Genomic DNA, 12,376 nt, shown 5'->3' with positions numbered 1-12,376 from the left:
GAACACACACACATTTACCCAATTCAATCATTCATCATCTAAATTCGATCTAGGAGGCCAACATCAAAACAAATTACGTATTTGGAATCCTCTCTTCATCCTCTACAATTTGATACCAACTTCATCTCGTTTGGGTAACATTTCTAAAACTCTAGATTTCTCTAAATTCGTGTTTTTGATTTGAAATGGTGTTAGTTAGTGTCTATGGCTCGTGTCTAGCATGAATATATGATTTACTTGCTCGATTTGTTGTTTTGAGTAACTAGTATGAACAATTGAAATGGGTGTGCTTAATCTTTGATTTTGGATGAGTTAATGTTGTTAGATGTTAAAAGTTCATGTTTTAATTGTGTTACTAGTATCACTAGCTTCAATTTGGTGTGTAGGTTGATTTGGAAAAATATCACTAACATGATTATTGATTTTGTGATTCTTGGCTAGGGTTTGATAGCTCTTAAAATGGACTTTTGATGATTTGAATACCATGAAACATTGTTAGTAAGTGTTTAGTTGTATTGTATGTTTCGTTACCTTCAAAACGGCATATCATATGTATAAATTAGATTCCCGAATCATGAAATGCATTTTGCGAACTTGAGACTTTGATTATGAACATTTAACGATCTCTTGACGAGGTTTTTGTTGTTGTAAATGATAAACTCGATTGATGATATGTGGTTAGTTGTATCCTTTGTCAAAATACCTTCCCGATGATATAGGATATATGTTTTGATTATTTGCGGGTCATAAATTGGGATTGTTTGAGTTTTGGTTCGTGCATTTCTTTGTTGCAGCAAAACAGGGCCTGGATACAGATCTGGACGCCGTCCAGATTCTTAGACGCCGTCCAGCCCTTCAGACTTGGATGCCGTCCAGCCTTTTGGACGCCGTCCAGGCCTTCAATACTGGACGCCGTCCAGCCATTTTGGATGCCGTCCAGATGAACTATCAGGGGCTGTCCAAAATTTTCGTTTTTCGTTTAATTCTAACTATGCTACGCACCTCCGATTAACATGAAACTTGACCAACATGCTCATATATGATTAAAAACCTCAGAAAAATAGTTCGGGACCCGACCCGAACGTGTTGACTTTTCGTTAACTTTGACCGACCGAAGTTCGACTTTTTGTCAAACTTAACCAAATGATTGTGCAATCTTCCTAACTTGTTTCTATACTTGTATCTTGCATGAAACTTGACAAATTGATTCACATGCTATATTTAATCGAGTCGTAACGAGCCATAGGACTAATTGAACACATTTCACCCGACCTTGTGTCGTAACCGGTTAATTGATACAACTTACTTGTTTAGGTCAAGGCTAAGCAACTTTCATGCACACGTTTACTTTGTGAAGTACTTTTATACTCGTGCACTCGATGTGAGATCATAGTCCCACTTTTTCAACAACTTTTATACTTATAAATCGTGGGCTGAGAAACATATACTTTGTTACATCTTATACTACCTACTTTTATGTTTTGAACGCAAGTACGATGAAACAAACATTCCACAGCGAGTTAGAACAAAAATCCTCAATTCGATTATCATTAGTTACACTTGCAGGGTGTAAGCGAGAACTTATATTGTGTGGCCATACGGGTTTGACAAACCCTCATTTCGGACGGTTCGCTACCGTCTACGGATGAAATATATTTTCGAGAAACAGTGTATGTTCTAACACTATTGTGATGGGGTTCTATGGAAGGAAACGTTAAGTCTTGATAATTGGGTGCTCGCGAACCAACTTTTGGAATGCAACTTTTGGATGATCAATTTTATGGAAATACTAAATCTTGTGGTTCAAAATATAACTTTTATTAATACACCTATGATTTCACCAACGTTTTTCGTTGACAGTTTTCTATATGTTTCTCAGGTTCATACTTGGCTATTTGATACATGCTTCCGCGTACTTTCATACTTGCTGGGGGTCAAGCATACATACATACACTCTGATTTCTTGCTTGGAGTCAAGCATACATACATACTTACGCTATTTATAGCAACTGTGATTTTCAGTTAATTATGTCGCAAGTTATTTCATTTATACATTACTATTTTTGTAAATCTTAAACTTGTTGTCGATCCTTTTGGTAAACTGAACTTTGCAAGTCTTGTACTTTTCAAATGAATGCGACGTAATTTTGGTCAAACGAGTCTCATATAGGGACTACGACCACGTAACGGGACCTAAGTTAGCGGCGCCGTAAATGACGATTTTGTCGGGTCGCTACAAAATATATGCTTACATACCTCCTATTTCAAATGACGTTCAAAATAACGTGTAACTGAAAAACGTAGTGTTACAGGATCGCCAAATATTCTTACCCAATGATGAAGAAAAATTGTACCAATTTCCTAGAAAGGCATTAGACGTGCCTAAACTAGGAGGATGAGGTAATTTCCACCATTTAAACACTCGATCCCAAATCTCTATGCAGTTTGCGAGAGCGGGATAGCGTGCTCAACACATTCTAACCCGTCATCACAATTGAACATCTAATGGAACCAAGGTTTACACCACGCTTATCGAGTTTAACATTAGTCGGGATTCGATTCCTCATAACCTTCCATACAAACAATTCAACCTTGATAAGGACCATATAATTACGAAGTGTCGGGGAAAAAGTAGGCCCTTGATGCAATGACAATTTCGCTAGAAGAGAAGATATAACCTCTTGACCGTGAACACGCCATCCGAGCTTAAAGTCCAAAAGCAATCATCTATGTCATTAGATCTAACAACACCACTAGACAACACATTAGTGAGATTGGTGAGATCCCTTGTACTTGACCCGAGGGACAACGGGACCAACACCAATGCATAATGATTTCATTATTAACCTAACAAACCCGATCGAAAACTGTTGAATTTTTATCCACCTCCAATCTATATAGGCGATTAAGTTTGTCTTTTAAATTAACATCACCAACCAAAGGTCTTCCCAAAACAATGTTAGTTTACCATCCCAATAAGTTTACAAAAAGAGCGAGCGAAGGAAGTGCCATTGACCGACACCATCCACCACGTTTTAACAATCCCAGCCCATATCGAGTTTTGAAAATTAGCATTTAAGTTCAAAAATTCATCGAGGTCCCCTTCCCTGCCATAAATACTTTCTAAAACGTGAACCCATAATTACAAAAAGAGCGAGGGAAGGAAGTGCCATTGACCGACACCATCCACCCCGTTTTAACAATCCCAGCCCATATCGAGTTTTGAAAATTAGCATTTAAGTTCAAAAATTCATCGAGGTCCCCTTCCCTGCCATAAATACTTTCTAAAACGTGAACCCATAGTGAATTAGTTTCCAATTTGAATCTCCACCACCATTTACAAATAAGGACATGATTTTTGTTTAGTAATTAGTTAATATTTAACCCCCCCCCCCCCCCCCCCCCCCCCCCCTCCAACCCCCAAAACCCACTTATCGTACGTAATAAACAATATTTCCATTTAATCCACGACAATTTAGACGACTCACCGTACCTCCCCAAACAAATCTACGCCTAAGACATTCCAATTTATTTATGACACATGAGGAAGCATTAAATAACAAAAAGAAATAGAGATGTAATCTACTTAATACGATTTGTCAAGTGTACGTCGTCCGCCATATTACATCGATCTAGCTTTCCAATCGACAAGTCTCTTGTTAAATTTGTCGAACGATGGTTCCCAATCTTTAAGTTTTTTAATGCTAGCTCCAATGGGCAAACCGAGATACGTAATTGAAAAAGATTTTGTGAACCGGTGATGTTATCAGTAAGCGTTGCTAAATTTGATAAAGTGCTTGCTTTAAATTTGGAGAGAACGGTTCTTATAAAATTGTTTGACAATATAATTTTGTTATATTCTTTCAGTCATAGGTTTCCAATATGATATTTCGTATCTTTCAAAAAACCCATAATATCACGGATTTTATTTCACTATTACAATATTATAAGTTATAACACATATTTTGTAGTGTACGGGTAATTTTTTAGTATAAGAATCATCACCAATCACTTGTTAAAATCACCTGTTAAAATGTAACACATCATAAAGCACTTTTGCCCTATTATTTCTCGATGATATTTTGTTGGCTAAAATTCATGAATTCCTGACCATTTGCAGTGGTTGAGGGCGTGGGTTGGGAGCGTGGGTTGCTTTTTGATGACTAGGACGTGTGAGTTGTTTTTGTGGAGTAGTGGTTGTGTGAGTTTTTGGTGTGGGTTGGAAGTATTGTGATGATGTGTTAAAATATAATTGGATTAAATATTAAAAAGGAGGGATGATTCTCACACACACTTTTTTGATCCCCACACACCTATTTTAACCTTTTACTCTTCTAATAATACTCAATTGGTGTGTGAGGATCAAAAAAGTGTGTGTGAGAATCACCCCCCATTAAAAAGGGGTATAAAATAATATTTTAAAATAATATAAAATTAATAAATTAGTAACCAACTCCGTTGCCCATCCCGTTGCTTTGCAACGTGCAGTACCCATTTTTGAACAAGCCACGCATTGATACGGTAATATGGGGCGTTGGTTGGGTGCCAAGTAGGATGGCCACGCCCTCCAAATCCACCGATACAATGAGTCTTATTATACTCAAATAATTTTGTTGGATAAAATTCTTGGTTGTTGATCTTTTAAAAAAAAAAAAAAATAGGTCAAGTACTATACTCAAAAGATGTCGTGGGTGAAATGGGACAAAGTTTTGGCTTCGTTTGATAATGGCGGATTGAATATTGGGAGTTTAAAAGCGTTTAATGTTACACTCGTCCTCAAATGGAAGTGGAGATATCTCACTAAACCCGACGACCTATGGGTGAAAATAATAAAATCTATCCACGGCCATAATTTCGATAAGGTCCAAAATTATTCGGGTGCTTGGTCCAACATTGTATCGTCTAGCATTAAACATACTACCATTGGTAATGTTCAATCTAATCTGTTTAGTTTACAAGTCGGCAGTGGAGCGAATATTAGCTTTTGGCATGATCTCTGGTGCGGGAACGATACCCTAGCTAATCGGTACAATCGACTGTATCACTTGGATGTTAATAAGAACGATTCGATTGCAAACAAATATAGAAATGGCGATTGGAACTGGTCGTGGTCCAGGGAGCATCTCGGGTCCAGACAATCACAGCTTCTCGACTCGCTGGTCCAAGATATCGGATTTGTGAGTATTTCAGACCGAACCGATTGTTGGTCATGTTCGGTTTCGGCAGACGGCATGTACACCGTTAAAAGTGTACGAGATCACATAGACCACAAAATCCTTCATGTTTCGAATTGTAAGACATGTTGGTATAAGTTTCTTCTTAGAAAAGTCAATGTGTTTCTTTGGAGGTTTAGGCTCGATTCGTTATCAGTTCGTTGGAATCTTTCAGCTAAAGGAATCGATATCAACTCTGTTGTTTGCCCAGTTTGCACTAATGGAGTTGAGACTAGTGATCATCTATTTTTCCGTTGTTCGTTGGCCTCGGATCTTTGGCGTCTTGTACGGGTGTGGTTGAATTGTAATTTGCCTCCTTTGTCATCATGGGAAATGTTCATTGTTTGGTTAGAGGGGGTTAATTTATCAAGTGTTCAAAAGAAAAAAGTGATAGCTTCCGTTGTTACTCTTTTATGGGTGTTATGGCGATTTCGAAACGGCGTAGTTTTTAAAGATGCTTTTTGTAATAGAGATAGTCTTTTTCATGTAACTAGATTATTTTCTTTTCGTTGGTTAAATCATAGAGGCAAGTTAGTTTCTAATTGGAACACTTGGCTCTCTATGACTTTGTAATTTCTCCCTTAGCGCCTTGCTAGGGAGCGTGTTTCTTCTATATATTTTATTCTTTGGCCGTAAAAAAAAAAACTATACTCAAATAATTATTTTACCATTATAATTTTAACATTCACTAATCTTTTGTTGAGTTTATGATGCATAATTAATTGCATCAAATAGTTTTCTTGATCGTTATTAAGTATATTTTAAATTTAATTGCAGTTTCTTTTTTTCAGGAACAGCATATTTAAGTTGTAGTTATTATAGCAGTTTGACAGAGCGAAGTTTGACGTGATGCCCCTACAAGGTCGACATACCTAAACATTATTATTGTATGACACAAACATATGCTATGCATCAGTGCATGTGACTTGATTAACTGCATTTGACTGTTTAATTAATTCATGATAGCTTAGTAACACTTTGGAGTTCGGTTAAGACTAATGCATGCACACAAAGGTATTGAAATCAAGAATAGATCTGTTGGTATAGATAAATATAATACTAACTTGATTTCAATAGTTGATATAATAATATCATAACAAGAACAATAATTAACATGTACTTGTGTTTAAAGTATCAACGACATTAATCAATTAATTAACATACTTGAAAATTAATAAATCATGAGAGGAATTGGTGAGAATGTCACATGGGGTTAGATGCGTATGCTATCTGTATATCCAAAGATGAACCAACCGACTGCACCCAACATGTGTTATTGGTGTACGCTATTTGGTCAAAAACCCCACCCACGCCATGTGCAACTACTTAATTCTTGGTATAATTATTTTCTTTTATCTAATACGGAGTAAAATTTTTGAATTAATTCAAAAAATATATATATAATTTATTTACATATCAAAGCCAATATACTCTTGGACATTATCAGGTACAAAAGACATATTTATTTAATTTGTATATACATCTTTTATATGTTTTTATGCATACTAGCATATTTTGTTTTGTTTTTCTTTTCGTTCCTTTATGGGGTAATCTTGTCACTATTTTTAAGGTATCTTTTATATGAAATTTATTACAATATATGTTAAAAGCTTTAGTAGAGTATTTACGGTTTTCATTTAATAAAAAAATCAATAACGATTGTCAATATCTTAATTGTAATTATAAAAAGTTTGAACTAGTTGTAATTATAAATGCATGAAGTGATATTATTTTTCGCAACAATGTGTGAGTGATCTCTTATGGAAAGACTAACTTTCATATCATCATCCTCTAATCATAATATTAAAAAAAATTCGGGTAGAACTTGGCATAGTATTATTAATGTGAAACACACCCTAACCGAGTTAGGGTGCGATATCACTAATGCGTTTGTTAAGATTATAGGTCAAGGAATGGAGACAAGCTTTTGGGACAATGTATGGTGCGATGAAAGGCCGCTCAGAACAGCTTATCCTAGACTTTACATTCTCGAGCTCGACAAAAACTGCAAAGTGGCTGACGGAATGAAATGGGACAGTGACAGGACGGTTCTGACCTGGAACTGGGTGCATGAACCAAGATGGAGGGCTGGGTCAGAACTCATCAATCTATCGGCTAAATTTTCTGATTTTGTTCCGTCAGAAAAAAGGTCCGACATTTGGGTTTGGAAATTCCAAAACAATGGCTTATACACCACCAATTCACTCACTAGGATCCTCGATGATATCTCTGTTGCCGGCCAAAGTACTCCTGACCCGGCCAGCTTGAACCCATTGTTGCCTAAAAAAATCTCAATATTTATTTGGCGCGCTACTAAAAACAAATTGCCCGTACAAACGGAGCTTGATAAACGTGACATTGACTTGCATTCTACTAGATGCCCGGTTTGCGATGATGATATCAAAACACTCCATCACACTCTTTTCAAATGTAAAGTTGCCTCGAAAGTCTGGGAAAAAAATCCGAAAATGGTGGAATATTGATCACTTATGGATTAACAATCTCCCGGATCTTACAAAAGCATCCAATCCATCATTCACCTCCCCCTTGAAGTTTCCATTTGGCAAGTGGTGATATGGGTATCGAGTTATTTTCTATGGAAAAATCGGAACGACCATGTTTTCGGGAATAACCCTTCAAGCCCGCCAAAAATCATCTCGGACATCCAAGTTAAATGTTTTGAATGGATCAATTTTCGTGGTAAAAATGTGAGTCTCGAATGGTTATCTTGGCTAACCGACCCGTTACTTTCAATCCGTAATGCATCCACTAAAGAAGGAATTGGTTAATTTTGCAGGTTTTTTGCTTGTGTCTCCGAATCCTACGACCAATGGGCTAAGTGGATAGGTTCGTTTCACTTTGTAGCCACGAAGATGGGACTGCTGTTTTCGTCCCTATCCAGCTTGATTCATCAAGTTGTCCCTTGATCATAGCGAGTATTGAGATTTACAAGTGTTTTCCTACTCATAGATGTATATTCGAGTCTTGTTACATGGTATATAGTTATATAGTGGTATCTTCAATCTTTCTTGAAATATAAAACAAACACCATCCAATAGGAATCAACTTTGCTTATATCTGTACGAGATAATTATCCCATGCATGTGTTATACTCCATGCCACTTACAATCTACTATGCACTAATCTACTAACTTCAATAAAAGAATAATACTCCTAATAATTACATAAATATATATATATATATATATATATATATATATATATATATATATATATATATATATATGAAAATAATTCTAATATTGATATTTATATATTAAAAAATGAACAAGAAATAAATTAAAAGTTACTAAAATACGCATGTTCATAACTATGTGAAAGTTACTATTTACAAGGCTAATATAGTAGTTAAACTTTGTGCCTTAAATCTATCTAGTACAGAATTATTTACTACGATAAAGACAAAAAACAATATGTTAGAACATTTTTAACGGTATGTCGGATTCCATCCGTCAGTCTAGTTGGCCGAAAGTGACTAAAACTAACGCTGTTAACGGGGCGTCAGCTTTAACGAAAGGAGGGCGTCAGTTGGACTGCTGATGAAAAAGAAAACGTTGCTTCCACGTGTCACATTTTGATTCGTCCAAGCTGACCAACGGTCTGATGACCGTTTGATTTTTTTTTTTTTAAGTTTTAATTATTTGAAGTTGTGATGTAGTCCAGTGGTTGGTGGTATACCTCCTTTAGGAGAAGTCAGGAGTTCGACTCCCGTTGGCTACATATTAAAAAATAATTTCATCTCTGCCATGAAGTATCCGCCCATGACACCTTAGTTGATGACTCTGATTACTCCGACAGCTCAACAAGAAAAAATGATGGAAACGCAACCACAAACTCAACTACAAATCAAGAACAAACTCAAGAAGATTCGGTCCTGAAAATTGAAGACAATATTAAAAAAAACATAAAAGCAAGGTTAATCTGATTTAATTTTTATGTATATATACATACGGTTTACATATGGTTTATATATATATATATATATATATATATATATATATATATATATATATATATATATATATATATATATATATATATATATATATATATATATGTATATATATGTATGTATGTATGTATGTATGTATATATATACATATATATTTATATATGTATGTATGTATAAATGTTTGAATTTTTGTAGGTTTCAAAGGTGGTCGGATGATAAAAAATCAAACAAAATGGACAAGTCAAAAAGAAGCGTGGTTGACTCGATATTAGGAAAATTAGTCTGAGGATTCCCGAAAGGGAAATTCGCAAATATTGTATCGTTGTGGTCTACAATTCACAAAAAATTCAACAACAATAAAAATGGATGGCAAAGAGGTGACGGCCAATTGATGTCAAAGTAATGAAACGGCAATAAATCTTGTAGTGAGTTTCAAGCCGCATACCATGAAGCCAAAGCACAATTGGAGAAGCAGGGAAAACAATCAAGGTGTCGAAGACCGGGCTCAACAAATCTATATAAACAATACCAGTGAAAAAATGTTTAACATGATGGATGCTTGGCACGGTTTGAAAGATAAGGCAAAGTGGTACGTTCCGGGCTCGGGTGGTCACGTTCCTTTAGATGCTGATGGGGAGGGGTTTGAGATTCCCATTTCTCATAACAACGATATTTTTGTTGATGATCCTTTTTCGAGACCAATGGGCCGAGAGAAGGCAAAAAAAGTCCCGATCAAACTATTCTACTGAGTCAGTCGTTCGACTCGGTCATCAAAAGCGGGAGATGCATTAGAAGCAATTTCAAAGCATAAGTCGGAAAGAACAAAATGTGTTAACCATGCGAAAAAAACAAGATACCATCCGAACCGCTTTTGTAGGTGCTAGCATTTTGAGCATCAATGCCAAGGAGATCGTGACCCCGAATGCAAAGAGTAAATTGAAAAGCTTCAAAAATTGTATCTCGATCAGTTAAAAAATTTGGTCGACAAACCACCGCAACAAACTGACGGAATCATCCGTAGACGACGACCAGTTTACTAGTTTAATCCTTGTTTTTTTTCTTTCTAATTTAAGTACTTTTCTCATTTAGTATTTAGTATTTAGTATTTGTTTTAATTCAAGTATTTTTTATTTAGTATTTTGTAGTTTTTTCTATTTGATTAAATATTATATTATTAGTTTTATTAATTATATGTCTTAATTTAATCAATAAAATGTAAAAAAAAAAAAAAAAAACTAGTAGACCTAACACAAAAATGATAAAAAAAAACTGACATTTTGGGTTATTGAGTGTCAGAAACTTATATTGTCCTTCCATATGCAGATTGCACTTTTTGGCCAATAAGTGCATAAACTGCCTGTGATGTCACATGCACCATTAAAAATGATCTAGGTAACATAACTGGCGATGCGTGTGGAATAATACATCATTTACCCTCTAAATTTATACAAGATTCAAACACTACAAATGAGCACACACAACTAACGAGCAATTAGAACCCGGTTATTATAGAACTTTAATGTAAGTATTCATTTCAAGTTCGTCCCAAGAGAGCGGTGTAAGTAGAATAATTGAAACTATTAATTGTACTAGTGTTTGTTTGATTGAGGGGGTTTTGATTTATTTTAATTAACAACTAAAACGTATGCAAGTAAACAAACGTAAACTTAACAATTAAGACAAGTAGCAATTAACAAGTAACTAAATATTAAGAACTAATTCAATTAACTAAAGATTGTTCACTTACCTAATCCTCTCTATGCTTGGATTGCCCCGTTTTACCCAATTTGTTATCGCACTAGTTTTTGAACTATTAAATGTTTAGCATTACTACCAAACCTTAATCGAATTACACTTTGCAAACTCACATAAGCATTGTATTCTAAGATCAAGTTAAGTATGAACGGTTATTGAGATTATGCTTGGGTTGAAATCACTTAGAACCCTTCAACTATCGAAATCACTTAAAATAATCGAACACCATTATGTTTACTAAAGGTCAATTGAAAACCAACTCAAATCAAGAACATAATCACTTAAAATCGTTAATCTAGTTGTCTAGATCACCTAAGGTGTTGAAGCACAAATTGATTCACTTCTCAAATCACTAAGAGAGCTACTCAACCTATGTAATCAAAGTAAAGCCTAAAACAAATGCATAACAATGGATCTATAGCTAACACAATAACATTTATTCATGTATTTCATTTAAACAACATCATTCAATTGATTTAGGGGCAAATCTTTGCATTAGAGATTCAGAGATAAGCAAACACAATGGATTTAGCCAATCATGGCTAAGATTACACTAATCATAAGCATTGAAACACAAATAAACATCATCTTAAGTTATTACAAGCAATTGATTCAAAATTGTGACGACCCGGAAATTTTCGATCAAATTTAAACTTAATCTTTATATGGTTTTGACATGATAAGCAAAGTCTATTAAATTGAATCACAAAAATTTTGAGCTATCTCATATATTCATTTGACCTTTAACTATTCCCGACGATTCACGAACTATTGTGCGTAAGTAAATAGGTAAGTAAAAATATAAATATAAAAGTGTATATATGATATTTTGAGTTAATAAAATAAAACTCTAATTAATTAGAATTAAATATATAAAATAATAAACAATTAAGTATGTATATATAATTAGATACATGATATTATTATGAATCTATATGTATATATGTGATTTCTATTAATATTTATTATTTGTATATTGTGCTATATAAATAAGAAATTATTACTCAATATAAGTTATTACATAATATAAATTATAAGATTTCATAAACAATAACAGGTAATATTAATATATTAAAAATTACAAGTTAAATAAAATTTTGATAAATATATACGAAGTGTGATAAATATAAACTGTTATAGTATTACTATATTTAGTCTTATTAATAAGATTATTATTAAAAAATTTAGTAACATTATGAATTAATATTATTATCATTAATAATAATAATAATTGTAGATATCATTATTATCAATAATATTGTTATATTATGATAAAGTGTTATTAATATTTTTTTTATATAATTAAGAGTATTATTATAGCTATATTTATTAATTAAAAGATCAATTATAACATACAGAAAATATATATACAAATATATAAAAACATATGTATCTATACATATATACTATTATATATATATATATATATATATAT

This window comes from Rutidosis leptorrhynchoides, chromosome 6 (genome assembly GCF_046630445.1).
Source record: "Rutidosis leptorrhynchoides isolate AG116_Rl617_1_P2 chromosome 6, CSIRO_AGI_Rlap_v1, whole genome shotgun sequence".
Classification (NCBI taxonomy): domain Eukaryota; kingdom Viridiplantae; phylum Streptophyta; class Magnoliopsida; order Asterales; family Asteraceae; genus Rutidosis; species Rutidosis leptorrhynchoides.
This window is presented reverse-complemented; position numbering follows the sequence as displayed.